This window comes from Balaenoptera borealis, assembly GCF_965194805.1.
Source record: "Balaenoptera borealis genome assembly, chromosome: 7".
Classification (NCBI taxonomy): Eukaryota; Metazoa; Chordata; class Mammalia; order Artiodactyla; family Balaenopteridae; genus Balaenoptera; species Balaenoptera borealis.
Window position 1 is genome coordinate 75,746,499 of NC_138864.1, and position 20,617 is coordinate 75,767,115.

The following is a 20,617-nucleotide window of genomic DNA, read 5'->3' on the forward strand; positions in this document are numbered from 1 at the left end:
AGAATATAATTTCTTTCCCTTTTATGCACACGCTCTGTTTTCCCTGAATTGGTATCTGTCTTTTCCCCCACTCACTTTGTTTTCTTTGTATCCCAAGCCCTCCCTAGTTGTCTACTTTTCCTCTCAATACATTAAAAACATATCAGATATTCTGTCAATTTCATCTCCTCATGCCCTTCTCCCAAAGCTCTCTGATCAACCTCCATCTGGACTGAGTGTTTTCTAAACTGACTGCATATCTGTCTTCCTAAGATCTCTCCTCACCACTTGTATTAGTTTCCTAGGGATGCTATAACAAAGTAACACAAGCTTGATGCCTTTAAAAACAGAAATTTATTCTTTCACAGTTCTGCAGGCTAGAAGTTCAAAATCAGTGTGTCGGCAGGAGACTCACAAATGAAGAATTTGTTCCGTGCCTCTCTCCTAGTTTCTGGAGGATGCAGGCAATCCTTGGTGTTCTTTGGTTTGTAAATGCATCACTTCAGTCTCTGCCTCCATCTTCATATGGCAGTCTCTGTACCTCTGTGTGTTCGTAATTCCCCCTTATTATAAAGACATGATGCATATAAAACTTAGGGCCCACCCTAATTCAGTATGACCTCATCTTAACTTGATTGCATCTGCAAAGGCTCCATTTCCAAATAAGGTCATATTTAGAGGTTCCGCGGATTAGGACTTCAACATATGTTTTGAGGGGGACACAATTCAACTCATAATACCATTTTCCTAGGATATCCTTTTGCCTCTCTCTTGAATTGAAGCCCTGGTTTCATGGATCCCGTGTCTTCCCCTTTCTTAGCATACCCCTGATATTTGTAGAATATATCCTCCATTAGATTCCTAAGAAAGGGATCAATGGAAGTTTTCATTTTTTATGTTTTTGAGATTTTCCATATCTTAAAGGGTCTTTATTCTTCTGCTTGAATTATTGTTTATCTGTTAAGGTATTCTGGGTTAAAAATAATTTTTCCTTAGTTTGGGAGCATGTCTTCATTGCCTTCCAGCTCTCAGTGTTGCTTTGAAAAATCCAAGGCCATTCTGACTCTTGATCTTTTGTATGAAAGCTGTTCTATTTTTCCTCTGGACACTTTTAGTATCTTCTCTTTATGCATAGTGTTCAGAAAATTGCCTGGTGATATGCCCCAATTTGTGTGACTCTGTTTTCATCTGTTGTACTGGGAGGTTGATGGGCCTTTTCAAAATAGAAACTTACTCTTTTTCCCATTCTCAGAATTATTTCCAATTCCTGAATTATTCTTTTAATCCTTTCCTTTTGTCTTTTCTATTCTTTCTTTCTGGAACTCCTTTCATTAGATGTTAAGTTTCTGGACCAAACCTTTAATAATCTTTTTTTTTTTCCTCTGCTGTTTTTTATCTCTTGGTCTTTTTGCTTTCCTCCAATTTTTCTTCTGTTGATATTTTTTCATTTCTGCTATCATATTTTTATTTTTACAGAAATCTTTCTTACTCTGATTGTTCCTTTTTTTAGATGCAGCCCAGCCTTCTCATTCATTTATTCTTTCAGAAAATATTTATTGAGTGCCCCCTGTGTACCAGGCACATGTAGTTATTTAAAAAAATTATTATGTACCTGTAATACATTAATAAACAAATATATTGCCCTTCTATAATGGGGCTTATATTCTAGCAAGGAGAGAAAGACAGTAAACAATAAAGATAACGACTAAGTTGTATAGTATGTTAGGTGACAATAAGTTCTATGGAAAAAATAAAGAAGAGTAGAATTGATTGAGATTGCTAGAAGAGTGGTGGGTTGCAGTTTGAAATAGCAAGTTGAAAAGGTGACTTTTTTTTTTAACATCTTTATTGGAGTATAATTGCTTTACAATGGTGTGTTAGTTTCTGCTTTATAACAAAGTGAATCAGCTATACATATACATATATCCCCACATCTCCTCCCTCTTGTGTCTCCCTCACACCTTCCCTATCCCACCCCTCTAAGTGGACACAAAACATCGAGCTGATCTCCCTGTGCTATGTGACTGCTTCCCACTAGCTCTCTGTTTTACATTTGGCAGTGTATATATGTCCATGCCACTCTCACTTCGTCCCATCTTACCCTTCCCCCTCTCCGTGTCCTCAAGTCCATTCTCTACGTCTGAGTCTTTATTCCTGTCCTGCCTCTAGGTTCTTCATAAGAAAAGGTGACATTTTTAACAAGGATAAGAGTTGAAGGAATGAATTACATGGATAGGTGTGGGAAGAGCACTCCAAACAGACTAAACAACAGTACAAAAGCCCTTATGTGGGAGTGTGCTTTTTAGGAAGCAGCAAGGACGCTAGTGTGGCTGCAGGGAGTAAGTGAGGAGGAGGAACACGAGAGAGGGAACATGGGAAGGTGGGGCTTTGCAGGCTGTTGTCAAATTTTTATCTTTTACACTGAATGAGATAGGAAAGTTTTAAGCAGGGCAGTGACACAATTCACGGTTTTATTGTAGCAGCAGGACTACTTGGTTCCTTGTTGAAAAAAGAATGAGGAGTGAACAAGCATAGGAGCAGACAGATCTCTTTGAGGAATATATGTATATATATATATATATAAATATTATGTTAATATTATATATATGTAATATATATAATAAATACATGCCCAGTTGAAATTAGCCTTGAGTATGACAGAAAACATTTCATTCAACAACTTATAATGGCTTGTCTTCATTAATCAATTAGAATAGTCTTGGGCTTCTGTGGGATAGTACATAGATACTGCTGGGTTTATCAAGGGATATATTATAGTGAACAGTGTTAATGTTATTTTGTTATATTTTTGAATATTTTTGCAGCTCAGAAATTAGAATTTGTTGTCTCTGGAATTATGATGCAGGTTCATCAGAAATATATAGTCAGAAATATAATTAGATAAACAGATTCCATTTTACACATAGGTTATGGACCTAATTACAGTTTTTAAAGCTTTCCATCTCCCTGCCTAAATGCTGGTTCTAACTAGTTGGATTTACTCTTTGTTTGGGTCTCTGCCTTTTGCATTAGAGACTTTCCACAGGTGTTTCTGCTGACTGCAAGCTCTGTATACTTGGGAAAGGTTGGGAGATTGTGGGTGAACTATAGGGTATTTTGTGGTTTGGTTAATTGAGGAGCCTCTTGAGGTCTTTTCTCTTGATCTGGTCAGATTCAGTAGGAAGAACCTCCCGTTTGCCTGCCCAGAGTGTATAAGCTTGACTGCCAGTGTGTAGGGAGCTGAGTTAGAGACTAGAGCAGGGACTCCCACTATTTTAATGAACTGTTTCCCGAATTTCCCTGATTTTATATGGCAACCTCACCCTCAACCATATTTGGCATCTCCCAAGTCCGAGGTGCTCTGTTTGGCTCTTTGCAGAGAATAGAGCTCCATTCTTCTGCTGGAGGAGGAGAGTGGTAGTCTTCCAGTTAAGTGCATCCTAGGACCTAATTACATCCTGAACAAACTTTCAACTACTTCTTCATTTTTTTAATAGCCTCAATTTTACCTCCACTTCCACTCAATGTTGAACCATTTGAGCATTCTGCCATGCAAATTGGGTTACATGCCAACTTTCCACAATGCTCACTGAAGATTTAGCTTTCCCTTCTGTGCTAAATCATTTGCACTTATCCTTCTGCATAAGTTTTGTGAGCATTGTCTCCTTTCCCATTCCCTTTGTTTTTATGGTATAATTCCTTTAAATATACCCTTAATGTCATTATTGTCACTTGGGAGAGAGTGGAGTTAAATGTGTATGTCCAGTCTGCTGTATTTACCCTGCTGTTCCTCCTTTACTTTTTTCCAGTCATGTTGGCTACCCTCCCAAAATTCTGTGAGGTAGACAAGCAGGCATCCTCATCACTTAACAGGTGGGAAGACAGAAGCATGCAAGATCAACAGAACTGTCCAGTATTACAGAACTTGACAGCAACAAAACTGAATAAGAATGAGGAGTTCTGGACTTTCAGAGATCGATTTACCCCCTTTTCCACAATGATTGCAAAACAGCTACTTGGGAAAGAACAAGGACAAAAAGCTAGATCTAGATTGTCATTCCTTTCTTACATTGTATTGATACCAGCTGTATCAATTCCCAAATATCTGTCCATGTATCCACTGCAAAAAACAACATGAGGTGTTTATTAAAACTATATAATCCCAGATACCACAGCAGACCTACTGAATCAGAATCTTAGAGGGAGGGCACACAATATTAGTTTTATTTTGTAATATGTTTCCCAGGTGCTGATGTGCAGGAAGGTTTGGAGCCCACAGAACTAGACTTCCTTACTTCCTTAAATAATGACTTTCAAGAATTTTTTTGGTGAATTTGGACTTAAATGTTTCTTTGTGCTTCAGTTCTTTAATTCTGTTGTCAAATAGAGGGTAGACAATGTTTACAGTGTGTCACTTTAGCTTATCTTCTTTAGCTACCTATTAAGTATCACAGTATCAGTGGGTTCTAGGTTAGAATATTCTTCCAATTGACGTTTGGAAGATAACCCAAAGATTTTTAGTCCCATACATGGAGTCAGCCAGTGCTTAGCACATATATGATTTCATAATCAAGAAGGGTTTACCAGTTAGGACATATTCAGTTTAGCAAGACCAGTTATGATTGCCAACACATAGGTGCTTATAGAATTGTATAAGGTAATAGCTTTTGACCATAAATTATTTTAGAAAGTTTTACATCTAAATGTGTTAGATGTTGAGTAATTTGGTCTACCTCCCAGCCTTTGAAGGGGTCAAAATAAATTAAATTTTCCTTTATTTGGTACTGATGACTACAAATTTTAAGAAATACAAAATAATGTAAATGAAAATAAGGATAGGTGTGAGATACTGTCAGTGAAAAGGGTGCATATTTTAATCAAAACGGTAATCAGGCTTGTGCAGTACATCACACTACAGGGCTAAGAAGAGGACTCATGTAGTGTCTGGATCAGGTAAAGGGACAAGTGCCGAATGCAGAGGTGATTTATTTTTTATTTTTTTCTTAATTTTAATGCAATTGGTTTAATCTGGGGACTATAACTTTTAGTTTTTATTAAATTTTTTCTCTCTTCCTGGAAGAGCATACCAAAACACTTGAAGGAATGAAGGTGAGAGTTGGCCTGAAACTTTTTATGTAAACTAGGAGTTAAACTTTTTCTTAAAAGGCCAGATAGTAAATATTTTAGCCTGAAGGTTTTCAGGTCTTCTCTGTAGCAACTACTCAACTTCACCATTGTGAGAAGTCTGTTAGGAACAGTATACAAACAAGTGAGCATGGCTGTGTTCTGATAAAACTTTATTTACAAAAACAGACCATTGTCCATGTGTCCTAGTTTGCCCACTCTTGCTTATATTCTTCTGAATGTAAGGATTTGTTTTTCATTTACATGTAATTTCTTTTAGTCCAATTTAATTATCTTTAAATACAAAAATTAATTAAATTGGACTAAAAGAAAACACTGGTATTTTAAATCAAATAGCAGAGGAGGTTAAAAAAAATCTGCATCTTTAATAACCAGGGTTGCCTTAAATTACTAACAAGTTCTGAAACTATTACGGAAGTCCTAAATTTTGTGATGGAGTTTAATGCAGGCAATGGTGATTAATTTTGCCTATTTACTTGGCTTTGGGATGATATGTTTTGAATTTTATCTCAAAAATAAAACACAAAAAGTTCACACCTAATTAATGTTTTCCAATATTAATAGTTTTATCTAATACATTATTCAAATGATTTAATGATAAAATAGCTTTAAAATATTTAACAATGAAGGTATATTTTCCATTCCTGACTTTTAATGTTATTTCAGTCCATTTAAAAATTTTGTGGGAAGAAAATATTGTCAGGAGAAAGCTAATCATCAATTTGCTACAGCTGAAACTGGCACAGCTGGTGGATGAGTGTCTTAATGTATTTCTAGATTAAGCCAGGCAGTTTAAAGAAAACATCATGCAAAAATTCAATCTGCTCTGGGTTTAAAATAAAGTCTTCATCTGTGTTGCCGCAGAAAGAGTAACTACCTTATGTTTTGTCATATTGTAGTGGATTATCTTTAATGAAACCTATATCCCCCACAGCATTATTGTGATATTTTGTTTGTCTTGGTTTACTCTAATGCAATGGTTTAGGTTTAGTGAACAGAAGAATGGATTTTACTCTTAGTAATGCCCTGGCTGGTTTTCTTTCCTGAAGTTGTAAATGAAAGCAATTCACACACATTTAGAAGGAGACCTATGCTATTGATTTCAGTGGGTTCCCACAGCAATGATAATGCTGATGTCTTGGTCTCTGAAAAATTCTAAGAGGTCTTCACAAAGGAAATCATTCATAATGTATTTCTTTAAAACCAGAATATAGTATGATTCAGTTTGAAAAGGAGAAAGAGAATCCTTCCATCCATCCATCCAACATTTCTCCATATATATATGTGTGTATATATATATATATAGCTATCCATTTATATATCACCATCCATTATTACCTCGCACTCATCCATATTTCCATCCATCCACCTGCCTACTTACTAACATACCTACCTACCTATCAACTTTCTGAACTGTGGGAGTTGTCTTTTCTCTAATTTCCACCCTACACTTTCTGTACCTGGGGATTTCCATCTTTACTATCCCTCTTTCATCCTTTGAGTGCCTTCTCAGGATTTCACTTAGCTCTCCTACCCTTACTCACAGCTTGCCGCAGCCTGCTGCCTTGCACTAGGAGAAGCCCCTGTGCATCTCAAAGGAGATCTCTCAGCTTTTCTTCCCTTTCCACAGTAATTGGTATTTTATCCTGTGTCCTGGGTGAAGATCTATGGGAAGAGGAAGCTGTTGGGACAGACTTACTCTGTGTATGGTGTTCCTAGTGATTCTAACTTGTTATATCTGCCAATACTTAGCCATTAAAAGATGGTAGAAGTTTGGCTGGCTTTTTCTTACTCTATCTATCTATCAATAGAATGGATTCCTCTTCATCCCACAGCTCCACCAGGAGGAAACAAAGCTCTGAATCTTTACTCTCCTAAGAAGAGATCATCCCTTGCTAGAATTTATTGTTTTAGATCTCTTCGCATCTTTAGCTCTGTAATAGATTTTTGAAAAATTATAATTTGTCTCATTTGTTCTCACTGTGAGGATCAGAGCAATGGTCTCTGTGTTAGTTTGCCAGATCTACCATAACAATAACCAAAGACATACTGAATGGCTTAAACAGCACAAATTTATTTTCTCATTATTCTGGAACATAGAGGTCTGAGAACAAGGTGTTGGTAGGATTGATTTCTTCTGAGGCCTCTCTCCTTGGCTTGCAGGTGGTGTCTTCTTCCTGTTTCTTCTCTGTGTCCTAATTTCCTCTTCTCATAGAGACACCAGTCATACTAGATTAGGGCCCACACTAATGACCTCATTTTAACTTAATCACCTCTTTAAAGACTCTATCTCCAAATACAGTCACATTCTGAGGTATTAGGGTTTAGGACTTCAACAAATGAATTTTGGGGAGAACACAGTTCAGCCCATAACAGTCTCATTACAACCTTCTACTGATTCTTTAATTTTAAGCTTTCTGAATCACTTCATTTAGGTGATTCTCTTATGTACACCATAAAGTTGGGTTTTACTTTGAGTGCTAACATGACAATATTTTTATTTATTAGATGAGTTAACCACAATTTACATTTGTTGATATGACTGATACATTTGATTCAAGGTTTATAGTATCATACATATAATATGTATGTTAGTAAATTTGTACATATACATGAGAAGAGAGTGCTTTTCACAATCGCAATATTATCTACTTTCTTTTCTTTCCCTTTCTATTTCTGGAGTTTTGGATATGTTGGAAGGTTTGTATTTTGTTCTAGTACTTACTTTTACATTAATACCTTTAAATAATATAAGTAGTGCCCTCTTATTTACATTTTGTCTATGATGAACAATAAATTTAGACTAGAAACTTTTCCTTCCTCTTCCTTTTTCTCTCTTCTACCATCTAATTTTAGTCAATGGTGTTAACTTATTTAGTGTTGATATTTGTACTTTCAAATATGCGAAGCTTTATCAGTTTAAATAATATTTTATTCCAAGCCATAGCTTATGAGCCGACCGCAGAATTTGTTTCCTTCTCCCTTTTTTCACTCAAGTTTTATTTTATCCTATTTTTCACAGACTTTTAAAATTTTATTTATTTTTTGACATACAAAAAGCTGGACATAATTAGTATATACAACTTGATGAGTTTGGAGTTAAGTATAAACCCATGAAGTCATCATATCAATCTATGCTGTAAACCTATTCATCATCTCTAGAAGTTTCCTCCTACCCTCTTATTTGTTGTTGTTATTAGTATATATTATTCTGTGAAAAGAACACTTAACATAAGATCTAAACTCTTAGCAAATTTTAAGTATTCAATATAAATAGTATTGTTAACTATAGGCACCATGCTGTATAGTAGATCTCTAGGACTGACTTATCTTGTGTAATTGAAACTTTGTACCCTTTGATTATATCTTCCAGTTTTCCACTCCTCCCAGCCCCTGACAACCACTGATCCACTCTCTGCTTCTATGAGTTTGACTGTTTTGGATTCATCATACAACTGGTATTTTACAATGTTTGTTCTGTGTCTGGCTTATTTCATTTAACATAATGTCCTATGGGGTTGATCCATATTGTCACAAATGGCAGGATTTTCTTCTTGTTTAAGACTGTGTAGTATTCCATTATATGTATATACCACATTTTTTTTTATTTATTGAGGTAACATTGGTTTATAACATTATATGAGTTTTGTGTGTACTACATTATATTTTGACTTCTGTATACACTACAGTGTGCTCACCACTGAACGTTTACTTTCCATCCATCACCATACTGTTGATCCCCTTTACCTATTTCGCTTCCCCCTCCACCCACCCAGACTTCCCCTCTGGTAGCCTCTACTCTGTTCTCCGTATCTATGTGCTTGTTTTCATTTTGATTGGTTTGTTCATTTATTTAATATTCAACATATGAGTGAAATCGTATGGTATTTGTCTTTCCCCATTCGACTTATTTCACTTAGCACAGTAACCTCAAGGTCCATCCATGTTGTTGCAAATGACAAGATTTCATCTTTTTTATGGCTGAGTGGTATTTCATTGTATATATATATCACATCTTCTTTATCCATTCATCCATTGATGGGCGTTTAGGTTGTTTACATGTCTTGGCTATTGTAAATAATGCTGCGATAAACATAGGTGTGCATTGCATATATCTTTTCAAATTAGTGTTTTTGTGTTCTTCAGATAAATAACCAGAAATGGAATAGCTGGATCATATGTTAGTTCCATTCTTAATTTTTAAAGGAATCTCCATATTCTTTTCCATAAGGGCTACACCAATTTACATTCCCACGACCATTGTATGAGGGTTCTCTTTTCTCCACATCCTCTCCAATACTGGTTATTTCTTGCCTTTCTGATAATACCCATTCTAATGGGTGTAAGGTGATACCTCATTGTGGTTTTGATTTGCATTTCCCTGATAATTAGTGATGTTGAACATCTTTTCATGTGCCTGTTAGACATCTTTATGTCTTTGGAAAAATGTTTATTCAGTTCCTCAGTCCATATTTGAATTGGTGGTATGTTTTTTGTTGCTGAGTTGTATGAGTTCTTTACATATTTTGGAACTTAACCCCGAATCAGATATATGATTTGCAAATATCTTCTCCCTTTTGGTAGGCTATCTTTTTGCTTTGTTCATGGTTTCCTTTGCTGTGCGGAAATATTTTAATGTGATGTAGTCCTATTTGTTTATTTTAGCTTCTGTTTCCCTTGCCTGAGGACACAGGTCCAAAAAGGCATTGCTAAGACTGATGTCCAAGAACATACTGCCTATGTTTTCATCTAGGAGTTTTATGGTTTCAGGTCTTACATTCAAATCTTTAATCCATTTTGAGTTGATTTTTGTGTGTGGTGTAAGAGAGTGGTCTAGTTTCATTCTTTTGCATGTGTCTGTCCCGTTTTCCCAGCACCAGTTATTGAAGAGACTATTCTTTCTCCATTGCATGTTCTTTGCTTCTTTGTTGTAATGTGTGCTTATTTCTGGGCTCTCTATTCTGTTCTGTTGATCTCTGTATCTGTTTTTCTACCAATACCATGATGTTTTGATTATTATAGCTTTGTAATATAATTTGAACATCTGTGCATGTGTTACCACCAGCTTTGTTCTTTTTTCTCAGGATTGCTTTGGCGATTTGGGGTCTTTTGTGGTTCAATATCAATTTCAGGATTTTTTTTTTTATTTCTGTGAAAAATGTCACTGGGATTTTGATAGAGATTGCACTGAATCTGTAGATTGCTTTAGGTAATATGGACATTTTAACACTGTTACTTTTTCCAGTCTATGATCATGGAACATCTTTCCATTTCTTTGTGTTTTCTTTAATTTCTTTCAACAGTGTCTTATACTTTTCAGTGTACAGCCTTTTCACCTCCTTGGTTAAATTTATTTCTAGGTATTTTATTCTTTTTGTTGTAATTGTAAATGGAATTGTTTTCTTAATTTACTTTTCTGCTAGTTCATTGTTAATGTATAAAATCACAGCTGATTCTGTGTATTGATTTTGTACCCTACAGCTTTACTGTATTTGGTTATTATTTCTGATAGATTTTTGGTGGAGTCTTCAGGGTTTTCCATATATATAAAATCATGTTATATCTGTAAACAGTGACAGTTTTACTTCATCTTTTCCAATCTGGATTCCTTTTATTTATTTTTCTTATTTGATTGCTGTGTCCAGGACTTCCAATACTATGTTGAATAAAAGTGGTGACAGTGGGCATCCTTGTCTTGTTCCTAATCTTAAAAGGATAGGTTTCAGATTTCCACTATTGAGAATGATGTTAGCAATGGGTTTGTCATATATGACCTTTATTATGTGGAGGTATGTTCTTTTTATGCCTATTTTATTGATTGTTTTTTTAAAAATCATACATGGATGTTGAATCTTGTCAAGTGCTTTTTCTGCATCTATTGAGATGATCACATGATTTTTATCTTCATTTTGTTAATGTGGTGTATCATGTTGATAGATTGGCAGATGTTGAACCATCCTTGAGTCTCTGAAAGAAGTCCCACTTGATCATGTGTATGATCCTTTTATTAGGTTTGATAATATTTTGTTGAAGATTTTTGTCTCTATGTTCATCAGATATTGGCCTGTAATTTTCTTTTTTTGTGTTGTCTGTTGCTGGTTTTTGTATCAGGGTAATGTTTGTCTAGTAAAATAAGTTAGGATGTGTTCCTTCCTCTTCAATTTTTTGGAAGAGTTTGAGAAGGATAAGTATTAAATCTTCTTTGAATGTTTGGTAGAATTCATCTGTAAAGCTGTCTGGTCCTGGACTTTTGTTTTGGGGAGTTTTTGATTACTGTGTCAATATCCTTACTAGTGATTGGTCTATTCACATTTTCTATTTCTTCATAATTCAGTCTTGGAAGGTTGTATGATTCTAAGAATTTGTCCACTTCTTCTACATTGTCCCAATTTCTTGGTGTATAGTTGTTCATAATACTCTTTTATAATTCTTTGTATATCTGGGGTATCCATTGTTACTTATCCTCTTTTGTTTCTGATTATATTTATCAGACGCTTCTCTCTTTTTTTTCTTAGTGAGTCTAGCTAAAGGTTTGTCAATTTTGTTTATCTTTTCAAAGAACCAACTCTTAGTTTCATTGATCTTTTCTATTTCTTTTTAGTCTCCATTTCATTTATTTCCACTCTAACCTATCTGAGAATTTTCTTGTTTCTTGAGGTAGGTCTGTATTGCTGTTAACTTCCCTCTTAGTACCACTTTGCTGCATCCCACAGATTTTGGTGTGTTGTATTTTCATTTTCATTTGTCTTCAGGTTTTTAAAAACCATGATTTCTTTGTTGACCCAGTGGTTGTTCAGTAGCTTGTTGTTTAGTTTCCACATGTTCGTGATTTTTCCAGCTTTCCTCTTGTAATTGATTTCTAGTTTTATATCATTGTGACTGGAAAAGAAGCTTGACATGATTTAAATCTTCTTAAATTTACTGAGACTTATTTTGTGTACCAATGTATGGTCTATCCTTGAGAATTTTCCATGTACCCTTGAGAAGAATGTGCCTTCTGCTGCATTTGTATAGGATGTTCTATATAAATCTATTAAATCTATCTGGCCTAATGTTTCGTTTAAGCAGCTGTTTCCTTGTTGACTTTCTATCTGGATGACCAATCCATTGATGGTTGTGGGACCCTACTTTTATTGTGTTGCTGTCAATCTCTCCCTTTAAATCTATTGCTACTTGCTTTATATATTTTGGTGCTCCAGTGTTAGTGCATATATATATTAATAACTATTATGTCTTTTTGAAAAATTGTCTCCTTTGCCTTTATATAATGTCCATCTTTGTCTTTTCTTACCTTTTTTGGTTTGAAGTCTATTTTGTCTGATATAAGTATGGCTACACTGCTTTTTTTGACTACCATTTGCCTGGAGTATCATCTTCCATTGCTTCACCTGGAGCCTATGTTTGTCTTTAGAGTGGAGATTAGTCTTGTGAAAACAGCATATAGTTGGGTCTCGTTTTTTTATTCTTCCAGCCACTCTGTGTCTTTTGACTGATGAATTCTATCCATTGACATTTAGGGTGATTATTGATAAGTGAGAGCTTAGTACTGTCATTTTATCTTTTTTTTTAAAGATTGCTCTATACCTCCTTTGATTATTTTTCCTTGTGTTTGTCAGTTTGGTGGTGTTATATGATGTTTTTCTCAGTTTCCTATTTTTTATGTTTTGTGTCTCTGCTCTAGATTTATGTTTTGTGGTTACGATTAGGTTTGTATAAAATTTCTTATAGATAAAATAGTCCTTTTTCTGCTGATAGCATCTTATCTTCATTTGCCTGTATGGGTTCTGTCCTTTTCCTCTTCCCCTTTTTTTTTGTTGTCTCAAATTATCCCTTTTTATGTTATAAGTTGTTACCAAATTGAAATAGCTATAGTTATTTTTACTGCTTTCCCTCCTTTAACCTTTATGCTATAATAAAGTGTTTAAAAACTTATTCTGATATACAGTTGCAATTTTCTGATTTTTGTCTATTCATCACCGTACTCAAAGTTTTGTATACTTTTGCCTTTTTGTTTCTAGTAGAAGAGCTCCTTTCAATATTTTTTTTGTAAGGCAGGTCTAGTGTTGATGAATTCCCTCAGCTTTTATTTGTCTGGGGAAAACTTTATTTCTCCTTCACATCTGAATGATAACTTTGCTGGATAGATTATTCTTGGCTGACAGTTTTTTATCCTTCTGTATTTCTATAATGTCATTTCACTCCCTCCTGGCCTAGATTTTCTGCTAAGAAATCTGCTGATAGCCTAATGAAGATTTCTTTGTTTGTTACCATCCTTTTTTTTCCCTGACTGCTTTTAAAATTCTATCTTTGTCTTTGACTTTTGACAGTGTTAATATGTCTCAGAGAAGGTCTTTTTGCGTTGAGGTTATTAAGTGTTCTTTTAGTTTTATGGATTTGTATATCCAGTTCCTTCCCTTGGTTTGGGAAGTCCTTAGCTATTATTTCTTTAAATAGACTCTCTGCTCCCTTCTCCTTCTCTTTTCCTTCTGGGATACCTGTTATCTAATGTTGCTCTTCCTAATAGAGTCAGATAGTTCTCATAATATTTCTTTATTTTTTTAGATCTTAACTCTCTCCTCTTCTACCTGTATCATTGCTAGATTTCTGCCTTTGAGCTCACTGATTCTCTCTTCCATATGGCCTGCTCTATTTCCAGTGCTTTCTAATGTGTTCTTCATCTCATTTATTGACTTCTTCAGCTCCAGAATTTCTGTTTGGTTGAATCTTTTTTAGAGTTTCAATCTCTTTGGTAAAGTATTCCTTCTGTTCACTAATTTTATTCTTGAACTCTTGGCTTTCTGAGTTCTTGTAGCTCATTGAGTTTCTTCATGACAGCTATTTGAATTCTTGATCAGTTAGATTGCAGTATTCCATGATTTTAAGTGTGGCTTCTGGAGAATTGTCTTTTTCTTTTTGTGATATCATATTACTGTGGTTCTTCCTGGTGCTTGATGTGTTGTTCCTCTGCTGGTGCATTTGAAATAGTGAACACCTTTCTTTAGGTAAAACCTTTTTTTTTTTCCCTTTACACTTGATTCTAACGATTCAACAGGTTAGTAGTTAGAGACTTTTCTTTTGTCTTCCAGTAGGTGGTGGTATAGCACAAGTTTTTGATTCCTCTTACCCGAGCCTCTGGTTATATTTGGGAATCAGTACTTTCCACCTTTCACCGCCTCTGCCAGAGGTGTTGCCTAGTGCCCTGGTGTCCCTGCTTGTGCCTCCAGGGTTGATGGTGCTCTGCTACTGCCGATGTTGCTGGAGTCCTTGCCTGGGGCACCAAGATGGTGGGCACCTGTGTCATGTTGGGGGTCTCCTGGGTTGCGGGCTCTGTCACTGTAGGGGAGGGGGAAGGTGAGGAGGGATGCCAGGGTCACAGGTACCTTTGCCGTATCCAGGGTTGTTGGGTTTGTGGGAGCTGTTGCTGTTGGGGGGGGGTGGGAGTCACGGGTACCTTCACAGCTGGAGGGGTTGGGTTGCATGTGCTGTTGTCACTGCTGTCCAGTTCCCCGTGGCTATGGGTGCCACTGCAGCCTAAAAGCCAGAGTCATGTGTGACACCTCCCCTGATGCTATTGGACTCTCTTTGGGCTGAGGGTTCAGCTGCTGCAGCTGGGGGTTTAAAATCTCAGACACTGCCTCCATTGTTCCCTTGGTTCCACCTCCTCTATATGTTCTAGTTCACGTACCTTAAAAGTACAGATGTGTGGAATTCTTCAGTGTCATGATGTTTTGGGCAGAGGCACCTTGTTGAGTTATGGATATTTTATTGCTTGTAGATTGAAGGGGAGAGAAAAAGGGAGCATCTCACACCACCATGTTGTTGACATCACCCACATTTTCTTCATTCATTCTTCTGTCAATGGACATTTAAGTTGCTTCCATGTTTTGGCTATTGTTAATAATGTTTAAACGAATATGGGAATGTAGATACCTCTTTGAGATACTGATTTCAATTCCTTTGGATGTATACCCAGAAGTAGGATTGCTGGATAATATGCAGTGGTCTATTTCAAAATTTTTGATGAACGTCCATACTGTTTTCCATAGTGGCTGTACCAATTTTCATTCCTACCAACAATGTACAAGGGTTCCCTTTTTTTTCCCCCTACATCCTTGCCAACATTCGTTATTGCTTGTCCTTTTGATAATTGCCATCCTAACCTGCATGCAGTGATAGCTCAGTGTGGTTTTGATTCTCATTTCCTTGATGGTTAGTGATGTTGAACACCTTCTCATATACCTGTTATCCATTTGAATGTAATTTGAAAAATGTCTTTTCAGGTCCTTTGACCATTTTAAAATCAGGTTTTATTTGTTTATTTTGCTGTTTAGTTGTAGAAGTTTCTTATATATTTTGGACATTAACTCTGTAAGACATATGGTTTGCAAATATTTTCTCCTACTCTTAGATTGCCTTTTATTAACAAAAGTTTTATATTGGAGTATAGTTGATTAACAATGTTGTGTTAGTTTCAAGTGTACAGCACAGTGATTCAGTTATACATATACATGTATCTATTCTTTTTCAAATTCTTCTCCTATTTAGGTTGTTACAGAATACTGAGCAGAGTTCTCTGTGCTAAACAGTAGGTCCTTGATGGTTATCTATTTTAAATATAGTAGTGTGTATATGTCAGTCCCAAACTTCCAATTTATCCCTCCCCCCACCTTTCCTGTTTGGTAACCATAAGTTTGTTTTCTAAGTCTGTGAGTCTGTTTCTGTTTTGTAATTTTCTTAATTTTTTCATTTGCTGTGCAGAAGTTTTTTAGTTTGACATAATTCCACTTGTCTATTTTTGCTTTTGTTCCAGGTGTTTTTGGTGTTGTATCCAAAAAATAGTCGCCAAAGCCAATGTCAAGAAGACTTTACCCTACGTTTTCTTCTAGGAATTTTATAGCTTCATGAGTTACACTTAAGTCTTTAATTCATTTGGAGTTGATTTTTGTGTATGATGTAAGATAGGGGTCCAAATTCATTCCTTTGCATGTGGATATCCAGTTTCTCCACCACCATTTATTGAATAAACTATTCTTTCTCCATTGTATATTCTTGGCACTCTCTTCAAAGATGGGTTGGCTATATAGATGGGTTTATTTCTGAGTTCTCTATTCTGTTCTATTGGCCTATATATCTTTTATGTCAGTACTATTCTCTTTTGACTGCTCTAGTTTTGTTAAAATTTTGAAACCAGGAAGTGTGATGCCTTCAAACTTTGTTTTTCTTGCTCAAAATTGCTTTGGCTATTCAGGGTGTTTTTTGGTTCCATATGAATATTAGGATGTTTTTTTCTGCTTCTGTGAGGAATGCCATTGACATTCTGATAGGAACTGCATTGAGTCTGTAGATTTCTTTGGATAGAATGGACATTTTAGCAATAATTCTTCTAATCCATGAACATGAGATGCCTTTCCATTTAGTTGTGTCTACTTTAATTTTTTTCATCGGTGTTTTATAATTTTTAGTGTGCAAGTTTTTCACTTCCTTGTTTAAGCTTACACACTTATTTATTTATTTATTTATTTATTTTTGGCTGCGTTGGGTCTTCGTTGCTGCAGGCAGGCTTTCTCTAGTTGTGACGAGCGGGGTCTACTCTTCGTTGCAGTGCACGGACTTCTCATTGTGGTGGCTTCTCGTTGCAGAGCACGGACTCTAGGCACACGGGCTTCAATAGTTGTGGTGTGCTGGCTCGGTAGTTGTAGCTCATGGGCTCAGTACAGGCTCAGTAGTTGTGGCATAGGCTCAGTAGTTGTGGCACATGGGCTTAGTTGCTCTGTGGCGTGTGGGATCTTCCTGGACCAGGGATCGAACCCATGTCCCCTACATTGGCAAGCGGATTCTTAACCACTGTGTCACCAGGGAAGTCCCCACTTCCTTGTTTAAGCTTATTCCTTAGTTTATTCTTTCTTTTTTGGGTGCTGTTATAAATGGAGTATTTTCTTACTTTTCTTTTTGGATACTTTGTTGTTGGTGTATAGCAGTGCAACTGATATTTGTACACTGATTTCATATCTTGCAACTTTGTTGAATTCATTATTCTAGCAGTATTTTTTGTGCTGTCTTTAGGGTTTTCACATGTTAGATCATGTCATCTGCAAAGAGAGATAATTTTACTTTTTCCTTTCTCAATTAGAGAACCTTTTTTTTTTTTTTTTTTCTTGTCAAATTGCTCTGGCCAAAATGCCTAGTACGATGTTGAATGGAAGTGGTGAGAGTGAACATTCAATGCCTTGTTCCTGATCTTGGAGGAAGAGCTTTCAATTTTTACCATTAAGTATGATGTTAACTGTGGGCTTCTTATATATGGACTTTATTGTGTTGAGATAAGTCTATTCTATACTTAATTCCCATCCCATTTAACATGTGCAAATCAACCATTGTGATACACCATATTAGCAGAAGAAAAGCCAAAAACCATACAATCATCTCAATAGATGCAGAAAAAGCATTTGATAAAGTTCAACCTTCATTCATGATAAAAACTCTCACCAAAGTGAGTATAGAGGGAACATATCTCACCAAAATAAAAGCCATTTATGACAAACCCACAGCCAACATAATACTCAATGGTGAAAAGCTGAAAGCCTTCCTGCTAAATTCAGGGACAAGACAAGGATGCCCACTCTTACTGCTTGTATTCAACATAGTATTGGAAGTCCTAGCCATAGCAATCAGACAATAAAAAGAAATAAAAGATATGCAAATTGGAAAGGAAGAGGTAAAACTGTCACTATTTGCAGATGACATGATACTCTATGTAGAGAACTGTAAAGTCTCCACCCAAAAACTATTAGAACTAATAAATGAATTCAGCAAGGTTGTAGGATATAAGAGTAATATACAGAAATCTGTTGTATTTCTATACGCTAATATTGAAATATCAGAAAGAGAAAGTAAAAAAACCCCAATCCTTTAAAATTGCATCAAAAAACCAAAATACCTAGGATAAACTTAACCAAGGAGGTGAAAGATCTATTTGCTGAAAACTATGAAACATTGATAAAAGGAAATTTTTTGTTTTCTGTATGTTTCATAGTTCTTTTGTTTCTCACTTCTTTTCTTGCTGTCCTTCCTTGTGTTTTGATGATCTGATTTTTTTTCTCATTACCTTTTTTGTATCTACTATAAGTTTTTTCATTGTGTTTACCATGAGGCTTATTGTTATCATAGCCTAATTTAAACTGATAACGACTTAATTTCAACTGCTTACAAAAACTGTACACATTCTCTTAAAGCAAAATAAATTTTTAGTAAATGAGTAGCCTCTATTTATTCAGCTAGTAACATATTCTAAAATTAAAAAATTTAAATCCCACCTCTTTCTCTTGCAAGGCAACAGAATTGAAGGTTAAAAAGTATAAAGTGAAGTTTGTGAAAGAAAGATACATGAACTGTCATCTGGTATGTAGAATAAAAATGAGTTTTTTGTTAGTTTTTAAATCTACACATGTATTCCTCCTTACACTTTATATATATATATATTTTTATAAATTTAGTCTCAGTTTTGTTTATTCTTCTCCTTTCTTTTTTTAAAGTTATACAATTTTTATTTATTTATTTATTTATGGCTGTGTTGGGTCTTCATTTCTGTGCGAGGGCTTTCTCCAGTTGTGGCAAGTGGGGGCCACTCTTCATGGCAGTGCGCGGGCCCCTCACCACTGCGGCCTCTTTTGTTGCGGAGCACAGGCTCCAGACGCGCAGGCTCAGCAATTGTGGCTCACGGACCCAGTTGCTCCGCGGCATGTGGGATCCTCCCAGACCAGGGCTCGAACCCGCATCCCCCGCACCGGCAGGCAGACTCTCAACCACTGCGCCACCAGGGAAGCCCCACACTTTATATTTTTGATGTCAGAATTTACTTCTTTTTATATGATGTATCCATTAACCAATTTTTGTGATTATAGTTATTCTTAATACTTTTGTCTTTTAACTTTTGTACTGGGGTTAAAAGTGATTTATTCACCACTCTTACAGTATTACATTATTCTGTACTTCTCTAAATATTTACCATTACCAGAGAGATATATACTTTCATGTGCTTTTGTGTTTCTGTTTAGTGTACTTTTCTTTCAACTTGAAGAACTCCCTTTAACCTTTTATTCAAGGCAGGTCTAGTGATGATGAACTCCCTCAGTTTTTGTTTTTCTGGGAAAGTCTTTATCTCTTCTTCAATTTTAAAGGATAAATTTCCATGTATAATATTCTTGGTTGGCCATTTTTTCCTTTCAGCACTTTGAATATCATCCCACTCTTTTCCTGGACTGCAAGGTTTCTGCTGAGAAATCCACTGACAGTCTTTTGGGCGTTTCCTTGTATGTGATGAGTCACTTTTCCTGACTTCACAATTCTCTGTGTTTGACTTTTGATGGTTTAATTTTAATGTTTCTCATTGTAGATTTCTTTCATTTTAACCTCTTTGGAGTCTTTTAGGCTTCATAAATTTTATTTCCATTTCTCTCCCCAGATTTGGGAATTTTTCAGTCTTTATTTCTTTAAATAAGATTATACCCTTGTGACTTTCTCGTCTCCATCTGGGACTTCCATAATGTGTACATTGATTGTTTTGATGGTATCCTGTAATTCCCATAGGCTTTCTTCACTCTTTTTTATACTTTTTCTTTTTGTTCCTCTTACTGTGTAATTTTAGATAATTTGCTTTTGAGCTAAGTGGTTCTTTCTTTGGCTTGATCAAGTCTGTGGTTGAAACTTTGTACTGAATTTTTCAATTTGGTCATTGTATTCTTCAGCTCACAATTTCTGTTTCTTTCTTTTTTATGATTTCTATCTCTTTGTTGAACTTCTGATTTCATATATTGTTTCCTTGATTTTGTTTCATTGTCTATCTGTGTTTTCATCTAGCTCACTGAGCTTCCTTAAGACAATTATTTTTAATTCTCTTCAGGAAGTTCACAGATCTCCTTTTTAAATTTTTTTTTAATTTTTAAAAAAATTATTTTTAATTTTTATTATCTATTTAAATTTTTTAATTTTTAATTTTTACTTATTTATTTATTATTAAAAAAACTTTTTTTTTAGGTTTGACTGTTAGAGCTTTATTTTGTTTCTTTGGTAGTTTCATGGTTCCCTGATTCTTTATGATCCTTTTAGCTTTGCTTTGGTACCTATACATTTGAAGGAGTAATGTCCTCTTCCAGTATGTATAGACTGGCTTTGGCAGGGAAAAACCTTAACCAGTCAGCTCAGCTGGAGATCCTTGGCAGTCTGGCAGGTAGAGTCCATGAGTGGGCCTGCTGTTGGGGTCTCTGGGTTGGTGGGCATGTGCCAGGGTTCACAGGTGGGCCTGGTGCTGGGGTCTGTGAGTGGGCCAGGTACCAAATTCCATGGGTAGGGCTTGTGCTGGTATCTGCAGTCAGGTTGGCTCTGTACTAGTATCTGCAGGTGGGTGGGCCTCGTATTGATATCTCTGGCTGTGGGCCTGGAGCCTGGGTCTATCATAAAGTTGGATGCCCGCTTTACTTTCTTTCCCCCATGAGAG

General features: G+C 35.8%; 1 protein-coding gene across 4 annotated transcripts in view; it reads left to right on the top strand.

Annotated features, from left to right (window-relative positions):
- Positions 1–20,617, top strand: part of LOC309631749 (uncharacterized protein) — a 673,620-nt gene that overhangs the window by 216,283 nt on the left and 436,720 nt on the right. For 3 of the 4 annotated variants that reach the window (XR_014246462.1, XR_014246463.1, XR_014246467.1), the window contains exon 2: positions 8,498–8,582. The exons of the other annotated variant lie outside the window; for it this stretch is intronic. The gene's annotated coding sequence lies outside the window, so the exon portion shown is untranslated. The remainder of the gene's footprint in view (positions 1–8,497; positions 8,583–20,617) is intronic. 4 annotated transcript variants of the gene reach the window in all.